This window comes from Juglans microcarpa x Juglans regia, chromosome 4D (assembly GCF_004785595.1).
Source record: "Juglans microcarpa x Juglans regia isolate MS1-56 chromosome 4D, Jm3101_v1.0, whole genome shotgun sequence".
Classification (NCBI taxonomy): Eukaryota; Viridiplantae; Streptophyta; class Magnoliopsida; order Fagales; family Juglandaceae; genus Juglans; species Juglans microcarpa x Juglans regia.
The window spans coordinates 17,538,497-17,560,617 of NC_054600.1; the positions used below are offsets into that span (position 1 = coordinate 17,538,497).

The following is a 22,121-nucleotide window of genomic DNA, read 5'->3' on the forward strand; positions in this document are numbered from 1 at the left end:
AGTTTTTGGTCATTATAGGAAAATCACTTCTCATTTGAAATTTTGGGAAAAGACAAGGATGATACATGTCAAGCATGCATTGGATTTCTAGAATAAAAAGTGGAAGAAGCAAGGAAGGATTCGGCTTTCTGGAAGAGTTGGCGAAGTGTCATGCATGCAAATGAAAGGTGAAGAGTTTTGTCTTGGGAAAGGGCAAAATCTTGCATAGGGAAGTGAAACCTAGGGAAGAAGCACCTAGGTTAACATATTGGTGCTACTTGACAAACATGCTTGAAGGTTTCTAGAAGGAGCTAAGGAGATGGAGGAGGATGTAGGGTTAAGCACACACTTAGGGCACACGCCCATTTCACCTACCCACATGCCACATATCTCACATGCACACCTTACATCTAGATACATTGAACCTGAATGTAAAAGTGGATGAGAAAAAAAATGAGGGGACATGGTTTCAGGAACCCTAATGGACTACACAAGCACCAAGAAGTTTTTTGTGAGTTCCAAAAAGTTGTGCATGCCAATCACCCTCCCAAGCACCTCAACCTCACCCCGTTTGTTCTTAGTCAAGAGTTCCAAGAAGATTTTGCATAGGAAAGACAAATGTGAGATTTTCTAAAGGATTTACATTCGAACATTAAGAGAGTTTCTGATCCCTAAGCCACACGCCCACCCAAGTTATTTTTTGACATTTTTCCATTTGTCATTCATGCATACGTAGAGGAAAAGTTTCTAGAAGGGAGTGGAAGAGACAATGCATGAAAATTACCATTGTACCCCTAGGGCTACGGCCACCACATTTCCACATGTCATGTTTTGAGTTCTTGAGAAGCATAAGGAAATAAGAGAGTGACCTAGAGAACATGCATAGGAAGAAGAAGCTTTTTGCTTAGGGAAAGGAAGAGACGCATGGGAAAAGAAAAAGACACATGGGAAAAGAAAAGACACATGGGGAAAGGGAAGGACGCTTGGGGAACACGCACCCACATCGTACATGCCCTTTGCCACTTGGCAAGCATGCACAAGTCTACAAGGTTCAAGCCTAGGATTACGATTTATCAAATGACAATTTTGCCTTAGAGATTCATTGAATTTGGACCATATGGGGGAGCATGCAGAATGAGCCTCTTAGGATTGGAAATTTTGACAAGATACCACGTCACATGTCACTCATGCAGAGGATCTTTTGGATTTTCCAAGGAGAGACAATGGAGGGGCTTTGACACATGGCATCCATGCAAGGATATTCTTAGATTTCCTAGGAAAGTGAAGAGAATTTCGAATTTTCAAGAAGCCACACCACTTGGCAAGATTATTCTTTTCAATAATACTTTTGTGTTTCCTATAGCCTAGCAAAAGGTGCCACTTGTCCCACATGCACCAGAGAAGGCGCCACTTATTCTACATGCATCAGAAAAGGAATCACTTGTCCCACATGCATCAGCTAAGCCACTTGTCCAACATGCAGACCTGCCATATGCCATTTGTACAACATGCAATAGCCAAAAAACTAAGGCCATCCACTTGGCAATAAAGCTAAAGCAAGAAGAAAGAGTGTTTGGGCTATTTTTAGTATTAAAACATTCCTTCATCTTCTGATTTGGGGCTTTACATGAAATTCTCACCCTATTACCTATTTTCCTCTCCATTCATGTATACACCCAAAACTCTAGCTGCACCACATTCGAATCAAGAACCTAACACACTACAATGGCGAAAATTGAGAGCTGTTGGTTAGAAAAATTGCAAACCGAGCCTCCTCTTCAATATTTTCGACATACTCTTTGTAAGCAAGGAAAAGTTTGTAAGTATACACTAAACTTACTCTTGGTATACTTGTCTATACTTGTGTAAATACCTTCATTGTTGTGTTTGCTTTGTTTGCTATCTCTTGATTGTTTGTTTGAATATAATAATATGATCTTGAGTAAATTTATGGAAGGAATTATATGCTTCGGATTTTTGATGAAAATGCCACGAAATACTCTTATAAGTTTCGATTTTTACTTGATTCTAGTTGATGGTTTATGCAACATGATATTTTAGTTTGAACATGTCTTGGAAGTTTTGGACTTTGGACAAAACCTATGATTTCATGTTTCGTTTCACTATGCCTTGATTTCTATATTATATGCTTGAAGTTTGGAACATGTTTAAGTGATTATTCTTCATGTTTTTGTGCCTATGTGTTTCAGCCTAAGTAAGTTCTCATGATTCCATATATGTGTTTTGATATCTTATATGGTTTATGTTATCATGCTATGAAATGAACATGTTATGCTTGGTTATTTCGTGCACGACATTCCATATGTCATATGTCAAGTGTAAGTACGCATGTTATAAGTCTCATGTCACATGCATTTGGGGAAAGTGTTTTTAAAGAAAAGGGTTTAAAAGTTTTATTACGACCCCAAGTGATGGGCACCAAGATGAACCTAGTTTTAAAGATCCTTCGCAAGTTCCAGATGGGCCAATTACAAGGTCAAGAGCCAAGAAGATGAAGGAGGCAATGTAAGGATTGGTACAATCCACTTGGGACGAGTCTAGCAAGAGCCGAATATTTAAGATGGGCTTGACAGAAGGAGATCCAGTGATCATCCACGTGATACAAGCTATGGAAGAATGCAACATAAATTAAGGCTTATTATTATGTTTATGTGACTGAAGGCATTGGACTTGTTTATTTAATTAAAGAGCCTTATTTTTATTAGTTATAGGAATTAGTTTAGAATAAATGGGCTTCAGGATTCTTGGCCCACATATGTCTTATTTCTTATGAACTAGGGTTTTTGAGAAGGTCTTGTATTTTGGCCAAGGGTTTATTTGGAAAGTTACTTTTTAGGAACAAGGGTTTAAAGAGGTACTATAGCGAGTTACTATAGCCGAGGTATTGTAGCCATGGCACTATTCATCTAGGGGTGTTTTTGAAAGAAATGGTTTTATTTTGGCTAGGGTTTTAATTTGGTTTCGGTTTACATACTCTTTGTAGGCTCATTTTAAAACGTTTATGAAATTTGATGAATTTATTTATTGTGACCTTTGTGGCGTTCGACCTTGTAATCTAGTTTCTTAAGACAGGTTCTTCAACGGATCTAGATTTTAATATAGTCTATGTTCTTGAAACGAGTTCTCAACTGGTCTAGGTTCTCCATCCATTGACTTAATTTTGGTTTTCTTGAGAAAGTTTTCAAATTGATTGTGGGTTCAAGGGATTCTATTCCCATGGGTTCATATCACTAAGTGCTAGGGCGGGAGAATGCCCTAGTGGAACTCCTTTGTCCACTCTGGAGTGCTTAAGAATAAAGTGGTAACCCCTGGGTTGACAAAGTACCGTCGATGAGCCTCGAATGGATTCTTTTTAAAGGATGCCAGAACGAGGAAGTGCCTAATGCTAGTGGGTGCATAAGGCATGTAACCCGACGAAGTAAGGTCGAGTTAATATGAATCTCCGTTTATGATGTATTCATCATGGTGTACGGATCGTTGATGGTACGGTAACTAGCAGGAACATGCGGTGCAAAGGGGAATCGTGTTGTGTCCACCTTCTGAACAAGGATAAGATAAGAGTTCATAAGACAAGGATCACTTGTTAAAAATATTGTGATATGATAAGTATCACTTGATGAAAATCTCGTGATATGATAAGTATCACTCAATGCAAATCTTATGATATGTTTTGATAAGACAAGTTCTGATTAAGATCAACATGAATAAGAAAGTTAAGAAGTTTTTCTAAAAAACTAAAGTGTCTGTTGCAAGTCTCTTGAAAAAGATCAAGTGCATAAGTGAAGTAAATGTTCATGCACACATGTCATGATATACCTCTTGTATGCTTGTGTTAACTATTGTATGTTATGTGTTTACTTGCTGAGATTTCTTGAAATCTCCTCGTGGTAGTTTCCACTACCATTCTCAACCCAGAATGGTAGAACCTTTTGTAGGACCAGGAGTAGCAAGTCAGGATAATGATGAAGGCAAAAGATGAGATCAACCTGGAGGAAAGAACGGATCTAGTCATGTCCTACTTGGAGATAGCCGTGATTAGAAATATACTTTAATGATTTTTTTGTTAAGGTTTTTTTAGACAATACTTGTTATGTCAGGTCTAAACAAAGAGCTTCATACTCTATTGCTAAGAAGTGTGATTTAAAGTTATGAATGAAGAAGTTGGGATGTTAGCTTTATTTTGGTACAATATTTAAATGACTTATTCCAATGCGATTTGTTGCATATTGCTAGTATACATAGGTGCATTGCATCTTATCTGTCATGTATGAGGGGTATGTAGACTTGTGTTGCATGTCTCAGCATTTCAGTTACCATCCAATCCCAAGCGGGGGCTGGGGGCTCCACAGGGTCGAATAAAAACCATAAAGATCATTGACCCAAATGGGGGTCATGGCTACTTCAAGTACTGGGTTAGCACTTTGTGGAAAATTGTTAAGAATATACATATATACGTATAGCTAACATGGGGGAACCAAATAATATGAATATTGGATAGGCCTCAATGATCAACAATAGAAGCCTAACTCAAATCCAAATGACTTTTTCACTCATAAGTAATGTTAGATACAATCATGAGTTGTGTAATTATTTCTCTTGATCCATATATGTTAATTTGAGCAGATGTGTATGTTGAATTCCACGTATAGTTTGAGTTCTATACCATCAATATTGCTTATCATTTTTTTGCCAAACCTAAAATATTATGTCCTAGTATGGTGTTTATCATGATCTACATACCAGTTTATATGAGTAACTGAAATTGATAATTTGGAAAAAAAATAGCTCTATTAAAGGTTTGGTTTGATATGCATGTCTTTATAAAATCATTCCTAATTTGATTTAATTGATACAACTAACAAGGGGTAACAAGTCGATAGTCTTTTCGTGTTGAATTGCTAGATGCCCTGTATTTGTAGTGGTTCCCCCCATTTATAAACATCTCATTCCTTCTTTAAGGTAGCTGAGTTGTACTTGCCTTATGTCACTTTCACCTTTTTGTATGTCAGTCAACCTCTTTTGGTTTTATCTATTTCTTGTTTTATCTCTTTCTTTTATTCGTGGTATTGGGCTTCCAATGGGCTAGACCTAGCTCTTTATATATCCAAAGTGCTTGTAAGTCTCCAGGTCCACTTGCCTAACAATGAGGTATTGAGAATCTTCAATAGAAGTCCACAATGATAAAGAGCGTCCATGAGAATTGCAGAAAATAAATTCTGAGACTTGTCCCTAATTTTTCATTGTCGTGTGATGCAATGAAGATCTCCAAGGGCGGACCTCGCGCAAACTTGTAACTCCCTTTTAATGGCCTCTAAGAATAGGCCTCTAGGAAGCGTGCTGACACAATTGTATGTCTGACACCCGAGCATATGTGTGATAACCAAGCTATGACTGATAATTGGGTGTGACTGTTGATTGTTAGCAAAGAGTGTGGAAAGTGCATTTTCCTTTTTCTGGATTTAATGATCTTTTTTGCTTTTGTTGGTGCTAGTGGATTGCTTGCCCTCTGAGTTGATCTCAAGGTTGTGTTGTTGTGTTGGTGTTAAAGTTACAATTTGTTTATTGTAACCCCGCACTAAGTGGGTGGGGGGGGGGGGGGTGAGTGTGTTGACCCCCCAAATCTAACTTAGGTAGTCATAGTGCCTGTTGACTCATTCCCGAAGGCAATCCACACAAGGCATTATGGAGCTTAGAGGCTCGTTCCTTAACGTGACATGTTGGTAGTGGTTATGATGAGGGAATTAGTATCGGCCGCTTATGTGTTAGCATTTCTTGCTTAGGGTTCAACCACTTTGCTGACACAACAGGAGAATTGTTCGAATTTTTTGTTGAGGTAGGGGAGGCTCACATGACTGGTATTATGGTGGGAGACTTGGCCTTGATGTTGCTAGGCTTAGCCCTTTAGATGTTGGAGGTTTGCATGGCTGGAGCCATTTTAATGCGGGAGGTTTACTCAGCCAGAATTTTGGTGAAGGCTAGTAAGAGCCTTGGTCACTGATACTTAGCCTGCATATTACTATGCTTAGCTGTTTAGGTGTGGGGGTATGCTCAGCCACAACCATTTAGACGAGGGTGGTTTGCTTGGCCGCAATTATGGCGAAGGCTTGTATGAGCCATGGTCACCGAAGCTTTGCTTGCATGTTGCTAGGCTTAGCCATTTAGGTGTGAGAGGTTTACTCAGCCTCAACCATTTAAATGTGAGAGGTTTACTCGACTGCAATTGTGGCGAAGGCCTATGTACCTTGTTTGCCTTGGTGGGAGGCATGCTCGACTGCACTGCTATGGTGAGAGGCACGCTTGACCGTGCCATTGTGGCAAAGGCATATGTAAGCCTTGTTTGGCTATTTTATAGGAGGCCCAAGTGCTTGACTCTAGTGCGGCCCGGTTGTTCAGAGAAGTTTTCACCAAAAACCAAACTGGTTAGTATAAATAATCCAAACCACAAGTTTGAGACTTGCAAACTTGAGCCAAGTGGCCTAATGTTTGGTAAGTGTTCGATTTCCATGGTGCTCAAGCATGGCTTGACCTCGCTGTTGGGAGTTTTCCTCTTTTTGATTTTTTTTTTCTTTTTTGCTGGAGTGTGGCAAGTGTAATGCCCCCAAATTTCGCTTGGGATTGGACAGACATTTGAAGGGTCAAGACATGCAACACAATGTTACTTGCCTCGATTCATGACATATATGATGCAATGTTCCTAACATGCATCTAGCATTATGCAATATTCGTAGCAGATAATTTTTTTTTTTCCTTTAGCAATACTATGCTCTAAACTGAAAATATCTCAAATACATAAAACATACTTCATACATAATGACATACTAAACAATTGAGATCACAACGCTAGTCCATAATAGTTTTGATCAAAAGAGTACTGGAGATTCAACTCCATAAGTACAAGTAGTAATTTAAGTTTACTACTATACTATCATCGACGTCGCATCGTCGCTTAGTCGACCATTTCCAGTTGGTCGATTCTCGACTCTCCTGTAACAAGATCTACCATTCAGGGGGGATGGTAGTTGGGACTACTATAATGAGATTTGATTACAAATCTCAGTAAATCTCAGTAAGTTAATAAAAAACCTCCACATAGGTTAGTGATGCATGCGTGGCAGTAAAAACATGAATGCAAAATCAAAGTCATAAGTAATCACATCATAACTTGGCATACAACATAACATAACTGACATAACTTAAACTGAAGCGTAAACTGAACTTGACTTGTTTAAACTGAACTGGACTTAAACTGAGACTTAACTTGACATTAACTTGATCTGAGGCTTGACTTAACATGAACTTGATCTGAGACTTGACTTAACATGATCTTGGACTTGAATTCTGAAACTTAACTTGACATGAACTTGAACTTGAACTAAAACTTAACTTGACATGAACTTGAACTGACTTCTTTACTTAACATGAACTTGAACTTGAATTCTGACACTTGACATGAACTTGAACTTGAATTGAAACTTAACTTTACATAAAGTTGAACTGACTTCTTTACTTAACATGAACTTGGGCTTGAATTATGACAATAAAAATGATTCTGCTAGTCGTTTTGTCAGGAATAGTGAACAATTAGAATGATTTTGCCCAACATATTCTGTTAAAGATACTCAGACAATCAGAATAATTCTACCATGAGTATTTTAAATGAGATACCCTAACAATCAGAATGATTATGCCAGGAGTATCTGCATAATTGAACTTCAATTGAATTCTGACAATCAAAATGATTTTGCCAGAAGTACCTCACGTGAATTACAAATGGAGATGCCTAGACAATCATAGTGATTATATCATGAGTATCCTAGACATAGCTAACTTAAACGTAACTCAAAAGATATGGCTTACTTGAGATAGAAATATTTCGTAATATGACATAACATGTGACCGACAACATACTTAACATGATATGCTTGCAATAGTGAATACTACATGGCATGACATACATGTAATAGATTATATATTTAACATAACATACTTGCAATGTATAGCGATACGTGATAGAATATCTCTTATAACAGATGAATAATTTGTGACAAAATAAATATTGTGTAACAGATAAATTTGTAATGACTTGGCATGACACATATGATAACATATATATATACATTGTAGTTCCTTTATTTATCACTCATACACATTAAACTAATAGTAAGTTAAAAGCTAACTTACCTTGGTCTTTTGCATTTCTAAACAAAACTCAAGTGCAATTACGAGGAAAAAAGCTTAGAATCAAGTGTGCAAAGTAGTTCGGGAAAGCTGTCCAAAAGTGTCTTTTATGTTCTTTCAAAGAAAAGTGTAAAGGAGGGTTGCTTTTCATGGGAATGGACTAGAGAGCCTCTTACACAAGTTCTGGAAAGTGATAGGACTGAAATAAAGCTTGAGTATTGGCATGTTCTCCCCATTACATTATTCAAAAATTAGCCCAAGATATTTCTCTTGGTGGAGTGTAGAAGTGAAAGAGTGAGGTGGCCCTTCAGCCTTTTACTTCAAGAACCTTCTAGTCCCTCTTGATCAAATCTGGTTAGGCATGTGGGAGTACAAAAACTTAGCCAAGAAGCAATACTAATGTGGCCAAATTCGTGGGCTTTAATGGGCCTTAACTTAATGGGCCTAAATTTTGGGTTTTAAGAGGGTTTGGGTTGCTATCAAGCCCAAATTCAATTTCTCTTGGCCCAATCAATTATCCATGGTTAAAAAGGTTGGATAATGATGTCCTAACATAAATTTGAAGGATTAATAGTATATGGAAGAAATCAAATCAAGTGATTAAACACAATGCTAAAAACCGACCGATTAAGTTTTTGAAGCTCAACTTTATGGTTTGGATAAAACCGTTTAGGATTTCGGTTTCCACCATGCTTTAGGGTTCTTAGTTGGATTTCAACCATATATAATTTTACTAGGGTAAAAATCCTCTTTGGTTTGGCACAATTTAATGAGTCGAATGGAATAAGGTTTTTGCTTAGATGGCATGATCTCACACCTTGACCCCTTAATATCCATCCAATATTTCTCATGGTGCCAAATATCTAATACTATTCATTATGTATGGCTAAGATCTTGTCAGGTGTCCAAATAAAACTTCTCTCATCTAATTTGGACATTTCATACTATGATTTTGAAACACTGTACTTAGTGCGCTTATCGATGTTACTATTCACTCCAAAAAAGTGAATCATAAACTTAGCACTAAAAATTCTTAAATATTCATATTAATCTATAGTGAAAATTGTTTGCCGAAATAATCCTAAATTCTAAATAATCAACTAAGTCTAATGGCGCAGACCATAACGCATTCTGACACTTTTAACTACTTAAATAATTAGAATCACACTTCTGGCATCATGGTGAGTGATAACACTGACTATATTGATAGACTAAAATCTATGTGATTGGTCGATTTGTGAAAACTTGTTGTAACACCCCGCATTTTAATGTATTTTTACTAAAGGATTATTTTTATTTATTTAAATTTTATTCTCGTATTTTAAAATTGGTTGGATTTTTAATGAGTTTATTTCTATGATTTTAATTTGGTGAAAATTATTTTTATGTGCTTTCTTAATATTTATTTATTGTTATGCATTTAAATTGCTTTTAATATTTATTTAATTACTGTGAGATTTAATTATTTCAATTTGACTTTACCATTACGTTTAAATTATTTTATTTAACTTGAGGGTTTGAAATCATTTCCGTTGGATCATTTTTGTGACCCAAGTTATGAGGATTAGACCTCATTTCTTTCTCTGCATTCTCTCTTTCCTCTTTTCTTTTTCTTCCTTTTTCTTTTTCTTCTTTCTTTTCTTTTTCTTTTCCTGGTTTTCTTCCCGTGCGCGCGCCCAGTTTCCTCTCTCTCTCTCCGTCCGTTCTTCCTCTCCCCCAGCCCACCGCCGTGCACCGGCGGTGGTCGACACCGCCCGGCTCCCCAGCTTCCCCAGCCACCGGCGACGCTACCCCTCCATTTCCAGCTCTTCCATCGCCGCCGTTAGCCATCACGAACCCATTGAAGCCACGGCGTTCCATGCACCACTGCGCCGCCGTCGTGCCACCTCCGGTCACCATCTTCCTACCACTTCATCCTCGACCTCTTAGCAACCCATTGGACCCAACCCCAGCTCCGATCCGCAACCGGTGAAGCTCCACCATCTACATTTCCGATTTGGGCATTTTGGTCTTCTACCGACCTCCCTAGGACCACCACTAGCTTCACCGACCTCCCTAGGCCCTACCCTATCAATCTTGGGTCTTCGTTTGCCTCCGTTTGAAAGTTGGTATTGTGACCCACGGCCACAGTGTATTTTACACTGTGGTGTTGCTCAAACGTCGTATTTTTCAACTTCGTGATCCTTCGAAAATTGTTATATTGCACTGTAAGTATTTCTCCAAAGAACTTTCGTAATTTAAATGTATTTTTGTACTAACCCATTTCATTGTATTTTTTGGCATGCCGGACTGAGTCCGAGGAGTTCGGGGGTCGGATGGATTTGTGATTGGAGTTGTTTGGTTGGATTTGATTGGATTGGTAATTGTTGGTTTGGATATTGTGTTGGTACATGTGCATTTCATTATTTCATGCATGATCATGTTTGTAAAAGAAAACTGGGTTTTCGTGTATTCCATTCATGTTCATGTGTTTATGAAAACTGGGTTTTCATGTGAGAATGGATTTTTGGTGCGTGTGTATCACGACCCCAAGCCGAGATGGGGCATTAACTCGGTGGAGCTCCTCTGGTTACTCGGGAGCGGAATATACTGAGTAACGTCCCCCGGATTGTCGCCGGGCGACAATGGGATCGGACAAGATGGTCTCGTGCCGACTCCGTGGTCCTTCTGCTGGCGGGGACTAGAGGATGTCCGGCCACGTACGCGCTAGGCGCGGAACTGGGCATCGCTCGTTGCGTAGTGTGGGTGCTTGGCCATGTACGCGCTGGGCGCGGAACTGAGCACCGCTACGAAGTCAGGACGTGCGGATGGTCCATAGGGGAGGCCATGGTGCATATGGAAATAATGCATGGTGCATTTGGAATTAATGCACTATTTTCTGGGAAAATAGTGCGAGTTGGATTTCTGGGTAAATCATTTTCTGGGAAAATGTTTACAGATATTTTGGGCCAAAATGGGATTTTGGCGTGTGTTGGAAAATTATCATTTTCGGAGAAAATGACATCTTGTGGAAAAATGCATATTCATCATGTGCATGCATGTTAGTTGCATTTAATGCATTTTATATTACGTTGTTATTTGGGGTCATACTTACCTGCGATACCATTTTGTGGTAACGCAGATTTTGATACAGATGAGGAGGAGGAGGGCGAGCCTGAGGAGACGGCTCCGCCCGAGGAGTGATATGGGATCACTCGTTTGTTTATTTGAAAACTATTGTAATATATTTTTATGGATGACTGTATAACTGCTATTTAAATATTTACTGATGTTTGATTGTAAATAAATTCTGGTACTTAGTTGACTATCCGCTGCGTTATTTTATTTGTACACTGTTACATGTACACACACTGGCACTTCGTTGGGATGTGTGACCGTGTTGTCAGCATCCTGGTGTCTCGATCCCTGTGTATTTATATAAGGGGGATTGGGGGCGCCACACTTGTGGAGTTTTCACGAGGTTCCTAAAGTCAATAGAAATTCCATCATTGAATTTCTAGCGAACTGTTACTGCAAGGGCTCGAGGCATCTAGGAGAGGCTCAAGAGCAACCCTTCCTTGGTGATAATGAAGATCAAGCACGCCCGAGTGAGCGCTCTAGGGTGGTCTATTTTGGGGAAGATAGGGTGCTGAAGTGTCCAAGCAGTGCTCTAGGTTTCCAAGCATTTTTCTAGCCAGAGTTTATCCATATTGTGTGTCTTCTTTGTTCCATTTATTGGCTATGGGGCTCTATTTTGGGATATGGATTGCCTAGAACTATTTTATGGGAAGCTTTGTTGCTCAGGGCAAGGATTGTTGTTTGGTGTCTCCTTTGTTGCTCGGGATGAGTGTTGTTGTTAAACACAATCCATGACGAGTTCTTTTGTTGCTCGAGGTGAGTATTGTTGCTCTGGAGAGCTTTTGTTGAATGGCGCATCCTTTGTTGCTCTACAAGTTCCTTGGTTGCTTGGGAAGAGCGTTACTGGTCGGGAGAGCTTTGTTGCTTGGGAAAAGCGTTGTTGCTCGACATGGTCCTTTGTTCTCAAGCAAGCATTGTTGCTCAAGCAAGCATTGTTGCTTAGTGAGTTCCATTGCAACTTGTAACTGTCCTTCCTTGTCGGTCGGGACTAGCGCTATTGCTCGCTTAGAGTCTCATTGTTGCTCCAGGCTAGCATTTTTGCTCACCCCTTATATTCCTTGCGCACCCAGGCTAATGCTTGGGCGACCTTCAATGGGTGCCCTTGAACCACCGAGACCTAGGAAGTACCAAGCAAAGTAGTAAAGGCTTTTCCTAAAAAGGGTGATTTGGGATGATGGACCATCTTGATGTTGCTTTCGGCAGTGTCTCTACAAATGGTTGTTTCTATTTTCTAATGCGGGCGACTAACGACACCAATTTTAAGCTTATAAAGCTTGGATGTGGGGAAAGTTATGCCCAAGGATGAATCAAGTGTGTAACTTATGCCCACATACTAGCAAGGTACTTTGAGTGTGATGGTCAAACGGTGCCCTAGATCCCGAGCATCACAAAGTACATGCTCGTTAACATTCAGCCTTGTGCCCACCATAGAGTGTTAACAGTGCTTCGTGCAGACAAGAAGGTTAAATGAAAAGATATTGGTGGCGATGAGGTGTGATGCAATGGTTACAAAGTAATCAAGTATAACAATAACAAAGGATTATTAAAGGCAAATGAGTCTCCCATTGCCTAGAGACATCACATCTCCACTAGAGCTCAAGAAAATGAAAACATCCATAATATTCCAAATGCATTTTACAAGTTCTTACAATCACAATCCTTTTATTCAAGTATTTGATAAACATGGAACCAGATAATGTTAATGGAGAATGTGTAATACGACTCTAAAATGATAATAAATGGTAAATCTCTAAACCCTAAATGATCGTGATTGCATTAACTTAAAGGTTAGTTGGCACTAGTTGGCTAAGTTGCGTTTTGTTCTTACTCCAACAGTTTGCCCCTTCTTAAAAGAACCTGGCTCCAAAAAGTGTTCAGCTTGGTACTGATAAGGTCAAGGTCAAGGTCAAGATATTGTACTTCTTCTATTTGGAGCCAACAACAAGTAAGGAGAGGTCTTCTCTTCCATTTAACAAGGAACTTCTCATAACATACAGTGCACGAAGAGATGAGCTAGTCATCAAAGATTTCTTCAGTTTTCTAATGAGGTGTGAGAAATGCTTGAGTAGAACCTAACGTCCTCCTTGGAGACAATGTACTGAGGTAATCCAGGTAGACAAACCACCTTTGCAAAATAATAGTGCCATGCACCACTTTAGAGGCATCGTATGTAGGTGAACTAGGCAGAAAAATGTTCTTTTAAGTCTGACCAAGCACAACATAAATGACATCATGCCCACAAACAATTTTTGGCCACTAGTGTACAAAATCTATGTTAAGGTCTTGCCATGGCTCCTTTGAAATTGGAAAGGGAATATAGAGGGCATTGGAGAGCTGGTCAACTCTACACTGTTTAAAGGCAGTGGCTACATACCAGCACAAGTGAGGCCAATAGAAATGTTCTCGTCGAGAGTAATCATCAAGCCACACCTCAAATGTCACACAAGGCCACCAACATGAAGTTCCTTGACCACAAATTTGAATATAGAAGTGGTAGATAGACAAAGACACACCTTGGAATAAAAATATGTCCAAATTCTTCCAAGAGCAAGTAGTCAGTACGTGGAAAGGAGGACTGCAATGCAGAAGTGTATATGCGAAAAAGTCACTATCAGTTTTTGCGCACATCCTTAATGGACTCGAGCTCTTGCACATCCACATAGAAAAACACGAGAAGAAGAGCCTTGTGGTTGAGGACATTTACTACCTTGTTCGTTGAGCATATTAAAAGAAGGCCAACCACTTTGCTTGTCAAGCATTACGATTTTTCTGAGATTGATTCACAACATAGAGTTGAAGATTATATATAGAATACCGATGGCATGCATCATTTAATTTCTCACTAAAATAGGAAAATGGATGGCTACTCTTACAGAGGAGAACACCAACACAAACACCAAAATAGGATACAACGCAAACCTTAAAGGCCAACTCAAATCTTGGTAAGTGGAGCACAAGTGTCTCTATGAGGGGTTTCTTGATGGTGGAAAGGCCCATTGGGCAACAAGAGCAACAAAAAAGAGTGAGTTTTAGTACACTCAATAGAAGGTTCCATAATGGAACTTAAGCTGTGAACAAACCTTCTATAAAATGAAACTAGGTCATGAAAGCTACAAGTTTCAAGGGTGTTATAGGGAATGGGCCAGTCAAGGATAGTGTAATCATTTGGAGGATCAAAGAAAATATCCACCATTGAAAATAATTTAGCTTCGGAAAAGAACACTTGGTTGTGCAAAAGAGTATTTCTTGAGGTTGATAGGGAACTATAAAAATGCAAGGTATTGAGATCCTGCCATAAGTGGGCAGTATTATCATCGAATGATTTGCTTAAAACATGAAGGTGGTGGGGGCATTAGTTAATTAAGCTTGACTAGCCACTCAAAGTGGTCATCCTCATTTTGAAAGCAATTTTGCATTTTATGGCAACCACAATGGAGGTTAAATTAAGATAAGATAATTCCTGAACATATCAAGCATGTCATCCAAGCATGGAATGGGGAAGCAGTGCTTTAAGTGATCTTCTTTATAGCATGACTCGATACACATGGGGTTAGACTCTCACAAACAATGCCTCTGTCAATCATGTCCTGAAATTTTCAGTGGAGTTGTGGTGCCCCTTTCCTCGATAAAGAGCTTGGCAAGGATGCATGGTACCAGGGATGCCAGTGGGTCAACAACACCCCAAATGTTTTGTCTAGTCTAGGCACATGCATAATCATGGATTGAGTAAGCGATAAGTGAAATAAATTGCAACGAAATAATTAAGAGATTAATCGGAGGCTAATACCAATTGTACATGAGTCTTATACCAAAAGAAACTTCATCCATTAATAATAATATCCATATGCCATGGTCACTTCTTCCCAAAAAATATTATACACTGTCATCAACTTGGTTTATCACCTAACTAAAATATACATCCTAACGAAAATGAATAACTATTATAGGAGACATGCCTCTATATCTACAACTCGGATGGGGTTAGTCCTTCTTCCTCAGAAAACTCTACTTAGGCTACATTTGAATCAAGATCTACGGCTCTAGTAAACGAAACCATGGGTGGAACCACCCTGTGAGACTTCTAAGAAATCCTAATAGGTTTAAACCCATTCAGTACTATTAATAAGAAACAATAGCGATGAATATGCATGCACGATTTCATGTAAGTAAATCAATGAACACATATATTTATGCATGGCGAGCAATCACCCTCTGGGCAGAAACATGTGTATTCATAGGTTATGGTGAGGAATCACCCTTTGAATAAAATTCAAGTATATAAGCATGACGAGGAATCACATTCTTAGCAAAACTCATGTATGCATATAATCCCAAGGCGACGAATCACCCATTTATCGAATCTCATAAAGTCCTCAATATCTCTTTATATAAATCTCAGCAGGAAGTTGCTGCACCCGTCTAGCTCAGGGACTCATTCTACCATGCCATCTCTTATGGAGTATAGACCTCTATATACGACACCTACTACCTTTGAGCATCTCCATGTTATCTTGGAGAGCTCTCACGTATGTAGCGGTTTCGTCCTTCACCATTGCTCGCCGCTGTATTGCGAACCATCCTTTTCCAGAACTACCAATCTCTTCAACTCCTTGTTCTTGCCCTTGTATGGCGACACAGTATTTTCCTACCTGGCACAGTGTGAAAAGTCCTTTATCACTCAATGTTGGACCTTATCAGTCATACTTTCTATAATGTGTTGCTTGCCTTACTCTCAATTTGGTCACACGTTGCTCACCCATTTGCCTCTTCTTCGCCAACCCTTTGCTCACAAGAGGGGATCTCTTTCTTTGCTTTAGAGCATTCCTCACAGAAGTTCCTTGTGTTCATCATGACTCATTCTATAAGCTAGCAGGTTGGGAAGAGTTGAGTCAGGGACCAGGTCGATGGCATATGGCATGGAACACATAGATGTTAAATAAAGATTAAGGCAACTCATCAACAATGATCTCAAAGTACTAGTTCCAGAGAGAATGGATGGCAAGGTGGAAAGACATTAGTATATAGCTTACTTGAGTGATACACCAAAGGGAAAATAATGCCACCATCTCGATGTGCGACTGTGAAGTGGCTTGCTATAAGGAAACATTCATCAGATTGCCGATGTCAAAGTCATAAAGTTTATAATCTAGGAAGATGAGTTTGTAGCCTTCAAACAAAAAGGAGTACATGTTTGCATAGTCATAGTGAACGCGATGATCATACAGATAACCCCAGCAAAACATGACATGTTTTCATCAAGACAGCACCAAAGAGAATCTCCATAGCTTTCACCTTGTGAAAGCACTGTAAATACTATGATTTGATCAAAATAATAATGTCATCAACCAAAAAAAAACTTGTATGAGAGTGGATCTCTCACCCCAGGAAGGTTAAGCTTGTTAAAAATATATTGAGAGACAACAATTATGCTACTACCACGGTCAATAACAGGAGTCACGGTCATGTCAACAAAACACATGGGTCTAAAAGATACACTAGTAACACCATATCATTATCTAACACCATGTCATGGTTTTGAAGGTGTTATGGTTGGGAGTGGGGAAGTCTTGCCTGTTACAAATATAGGACGAGTCACTGTTGAGATAGGCTCTTCTCAAATGAAGTTAACTATTGTTCATGTGATACTAGATCTCTAAAGGATCTATTATCCATTAGCAAGTTAACTGCTGATTTACCTTCCACATTTGAGTTTGTTGGTTCTAGTTTTGTCATAAAGAACAAGACCACACAAAGTAATTGCGATGGGAAAGAAGTGGAAAGCCTATATATATTTACTATGGTCCACCAGATCTTACTAACACTACTAAATATGCTGCCTACTTCTCAACTCGATTTCGCAAGACAAATAAGGCCTGCTGGCATTTGCGGTTGGGACACCCTAATGAAAAAATCTTAGATTATCTTTGTAATCACTGATTTATTGTTTCTAATTCTCAGTCCAAAATCTTTGAAATATGTACTAGTTTTCTAGTTCTAGGGCCCATGCCCAACTTGAGTTTTTGAATGCCACATGTCACCCAACGGAGCTTAAATCTAGGACCTTATGAATCTAGATGGAGTCGAGGGAAGATAGGTGAGAGCAAATCTAGGGTTTTGGCCTTGCATGCCTACATAGAAGATCACCCACCCTCTTGTCATGTATTGTACATGCAAGAATGCTTGCTTGTAGGAAGAAACTTTGTGACACCTGTCATCATGGGGGAGAGCTTCTAGAAGGAAGATAAAGAGACATGAAAAGTTGGAAATTGGAGGGAAGCCTAAAGGGGCATGCACAACAACCATGGAAAAGGGAGATTTTCTTTTTGCCATGTGTCACACATGCGAAAGGCAGGTGAAGATTTTTGTCTTGGGAAAGGGGAAAATCATGCTTGGGAAGAGAAGGCCTACACACCTAGGAGGATTCTAGAAGAATGTTGTGAAAGACACACATGAGATGAACGGCTAGGGCAGGGGAGTTTGTGCATTTTTTGACCAATCACATGCTCGTCCAAAAGTTTGGTGAAAGAATATCTTCTTTGGGAAAAAGAATGAGGTTTTGGCAGCCACCATGCACACAAACACCCCTCACATGCCACTTGGCACACATGCACACATGTAAGAGATTGACGAAGACTTTTAGCTTGACAAAGACCATTTAGCCACAAGGTTCATTGAACAAAGACATGAGGAGAAGGGGCAAAATGGGAAGGAGGTTTCGATTTTGAGGAAGGAAGCGCCACTTGTCCAAAAGGATCCCATTGTGTTTCCAACACAATCAAATGATGACAAAGAAGGAAGAAGCCTTACGGTGGGATGCCATCTGGCATCCATGCAATGAACATTGGTTTGTGCAATAAGCTTTTGTGTCTATAAAAGGGAGAGGAGCCGAAAACCCTAAGTCTTTAAGTCATTTTGTGAATTTCTCTTGTAGTATTCGGCCACCACCTTTCTCTCCAACTTTCCACCATTTTCTCATCATCCAAACATTGTCCACATTATTCTTTTCTCACCCAAACATCATTTTGTGGGTAAGCAAAGCTAGAAGATATTTGCAAGAGGAGAGTCATAAAGGTATGAAGCCAAAATCACCCTTCCAACACACACACTCACATTAAGAGATGAAGTTTCAGTTCTTAGTGAGTTCATCGAGAACTCATGCTCACACACACACACATTTGAGCTAGAAGAAGTTAGCTCATGTTTTGGGAAGTTTTCCACATGAACCCACGCCTATATACACACGACTATATTAGGGTTTTTCTTGAAGGAAGGTGGACTCAACCCTACTTGCTTTAAGGTCATAAGTATGATATTTTGAAGAATGAGGGTCACGGCCTTTGTGTTTATTTGAAATAGGGATTTTAGTTTATGCAAGGAAATATAGGTCCGAATATTGGGAGTCTTTTACTTGGAAAAAAATGTCAAGAGCACAAAACTCACTCACATGGGTTAGGGTTTTGAATAACCGAACCTAATCACTTTGTGTATACATTTTCAACTTGCTTGTTATCTATTGTGGATTTTTGTAAGGAAACTTCTAACGTGTACTTGTTGGATATTTTATGTATATGTCATGTGAACTTGTTGGTTGTTCAGTTTTATTTGATTGTTTGTGATATTGATATTTCTTCCATGCGTTATGATCTCTTCTTTACATGACTATCTAATATATGATTAGAATGGCCTATGGGATTAAATCATGTTATAGAAATGGAATACGAAGCCACCTTAGGGTTCGGATTGTACAATATTTGATTTGTTTATGATTACTTGCCACTTGACTGAATTGCTTATGGAACTTAGATCATGAAAATAATTGTCTCTTTAAGTATGATCACTAGCATGTTTCGGCCGCCCATAAATGTTCATTGCTAAAATTTTATTTAACACATTTGAGGATTCTAAGTTCATGAAAAATTGATTGGAATGTTTGTTTTCAAACTTAAAGGTCTCGGCTGTTGCCATAAATAAGGTACGATCATTTTGTGATTGAAGTATAATGAGTTAAGACCGATTCTTCGATGTGCTAGGGTTTGTAAGTTTCAGCCACTACATGGAAAGTATTGAATGTTTGTTTATTGTTTGATATCCAATGTCTTAGAATTTTTATAAAGGAACATGGTCACATGTTCTAATATTTTCAAGTCGTAATGATAAGTGTAATTTTTATGTGATTTTTACCACTTTTTTATTTATGAAAAATATCATTTTCCTTTTAATACTATTGATTTTACTTTATTTCTAAATATTTTTATTTATTTTCGTGGATTTGAAGGAATGAGAAGATTTAGTGCAAAATGAGAGCATTTTGGTACAAAAGAAGAGACTATGGATCCAGACCAATGAGAGGCAGTGAGATCTGAAGATAGCTGATGAGATTTGGGCGAGGAGCCTTGTCCCGTTGCTAGCAAAGAGATATTTCTTGCCCAAAGGCGAGAGACTTACCTCTCGGTAGGTGAGGAAACTCGCAACCAGAAGGTGTGAAGACTTGGCGACAAAGGTTCTTGGCAGTTAGATTGGGCGACTAGTCTAAATGACCAACTTAAAATACCAACCTAAACGACATTGTGGGCAATAACTAGAAAAAGCAGGAGGAGTCTTTCATCCCAGCTGGGAGTATTTCCACTTGGTAGGCGAGGAGAGGCCCATTCCTATGTGACTTCCACGCCTATTCATTTGTGACTTTCCCACCAGTAATATTTAGCGCACACAGCATCTACTCGGTGGGATAATTTCTCACGACCAGGATTAATCTGCTGCTGACCACCAAATTCGAGTTCCACAATCAAGCTATTGGCGACCAAATCCTCCCAAACTCTGCAATTCAAGCTACATATCACTGAATCTTTCATTTTAGATAATTCCGATAGTCTTGGGATAATATCCTTTTATGTTAACATCTATCTTTAGAAACTATTTTCCAGATTTTTAGGCTAGATTGTAGCCGCATTTATTTTGTTTCCGGATTTGAGTTTTGACATCTATTTAATCCCGTCTTCTGGGATGAATAGGGAGTCTTTGGTTTTTGAGTTTTTAATTTTGAGTTTAGGTTTTGATAGTTCATAGTTTATTGTTTGAGTTTCTTTCAAGAAGCAAAGGCAAGAAACACATGCTTCATCAACTGACTCCAACGAAAAATATCAGTTTTATTCTTTTTCTTTTTAATTACATTATGAACTAATTTTATTTTCTAGATCTTTGATGTAGCCTAGAATTGATCACAGTTTATATTCCAATTTATTTTATTTTCAATATTTCCATGATTGAGTGTTTATTCCTTATTCTTAATGAGTATGATTTTCTAGCTATCTATTGTTCGATCTTTGGATTGCAATAAGACTGAGAGGTCATTTGTGATTAAAGCTCTAGGATTAAACACCATTAGTTGAGTGAAAGCAGAGATGCTTACTGCGACTAGTGTGATTTTCATGAAAAATCCAAAGAACTTAATAAGTCTCCAATTTGTTAAATTCACATAGGGATATGGAGTTATTAGTCGGAGATATTTTTGGTATTGTTCGAGGGAAAGTATTGAATAGTTAAGGGATTTTTATCATCAACTTAGGATAATTGGGATCCTATAATAAGGAAGAATAAATTGTGTGGGATTTGCTAGGTGAAGTCAAATGCTCTAGATCTATTTTTATTATTTTCAAAATCTTAATTTTAATGTTCTTTTCTTCAGTTTAATTTAGATAAACCATTCTTGAAATTGTGGTTTTCTAAATAGTAATTAATTTAGTCAATTTCAATACTTAATAACATAATTATTCCTTGTGGGTTAAATATTCATTTCCTTTAAAATACTTTACTACTTGTTACGATTATGTGCACTTGTAGAAATATTTTTATGTGAACAAGTTTTTGATGTCGTTGTCGGGAATAATTATTTGTTATTGATATTGACACCAACTAGATTTTTACTACTTTGGATTTATTTTATTTTATTTATTTGGAAAATTAATAATAATTTTAAAATTGATCTCAATTTGATTTTTTTCTTTTCAGAAAATAGAAGTGCATGCACTGATCTAAATCATTAGAGCATACACTTTTCGATCCCGAGATTGAAAGAACCTTATATTGGATCAATAAAGAGAAAAAGAAAGAGGTCGCCACATCTAAAGTTAATATGGCTGACTAGGATCACAAGGCGTTAGGAGACTATGTGATGGCCTCGGTCAATGGGACGACAACTAGTATAAGGTGACCAGCTATACAAGCCAATAACTTTGAGATCAAGCCTGCCAGTTTGGGGGGTTGTCACAAGAGGATCTTAATGTCCATATTACAAATTTCCTTGAAAATTGTGATACTTTTAAACAAAACGGAGTGACAGATGATGCAATCCGAATGAGACTTTTTCCTTTTTCATTTAGGGAAAAAGCAAAAGCTTGGTTGAATTCTTTGCAGCCGGGCTTCATCACCACTTGAGAGGAGTTGGCACAAAAAATTTTAGCGAAGTATTTCCCTCCAGCCAAGACAGCGGAATTATGGAATGATATCACTACCTTCGCCCAATTTGAGGGAGAATCATTATATGAGGCATGAGAGAGATACAAGGACTTATTGCACAATTGTCCACAACACGACCTCCCTGGCTGGCTTCAAGTACATACATTTTACAATGGTCTTGAACCCACAAATCAATCTATGGTTGATGCGGCTATGGGAGGAGCATTAATGAGTGAAACCCATGAAGCCACATATGGACTTCTGGAAGAATTGGCGTCCAACAATTATCAATGGTCTGCGGACAAAGCAATGCCAAGAAAGACGGCTAGAGTTTTTGAACTTGATCTTGTTACCACATGGGCTGTGCAGAT

General features: G+C 38.6%; 1 non-coding gene across 1 annotated transcript; it reads right to left on the bottom strand.

The window, feature by feature from the left end:
* Positions 1–21,783: 21,783 nt before the first annotated feature.
* On the bottom strand, positions 21,784–21,890 carry LOC121261771. Its single transcript, XR_005939991.1, has one exon. It is a non-coding gene; the product is annotated as a small nucleolar RNA R71 (small nucleolar RNA).
* Between the last annotated feature and the right edge of the window lie 231 nt (positions 21,891–22,121).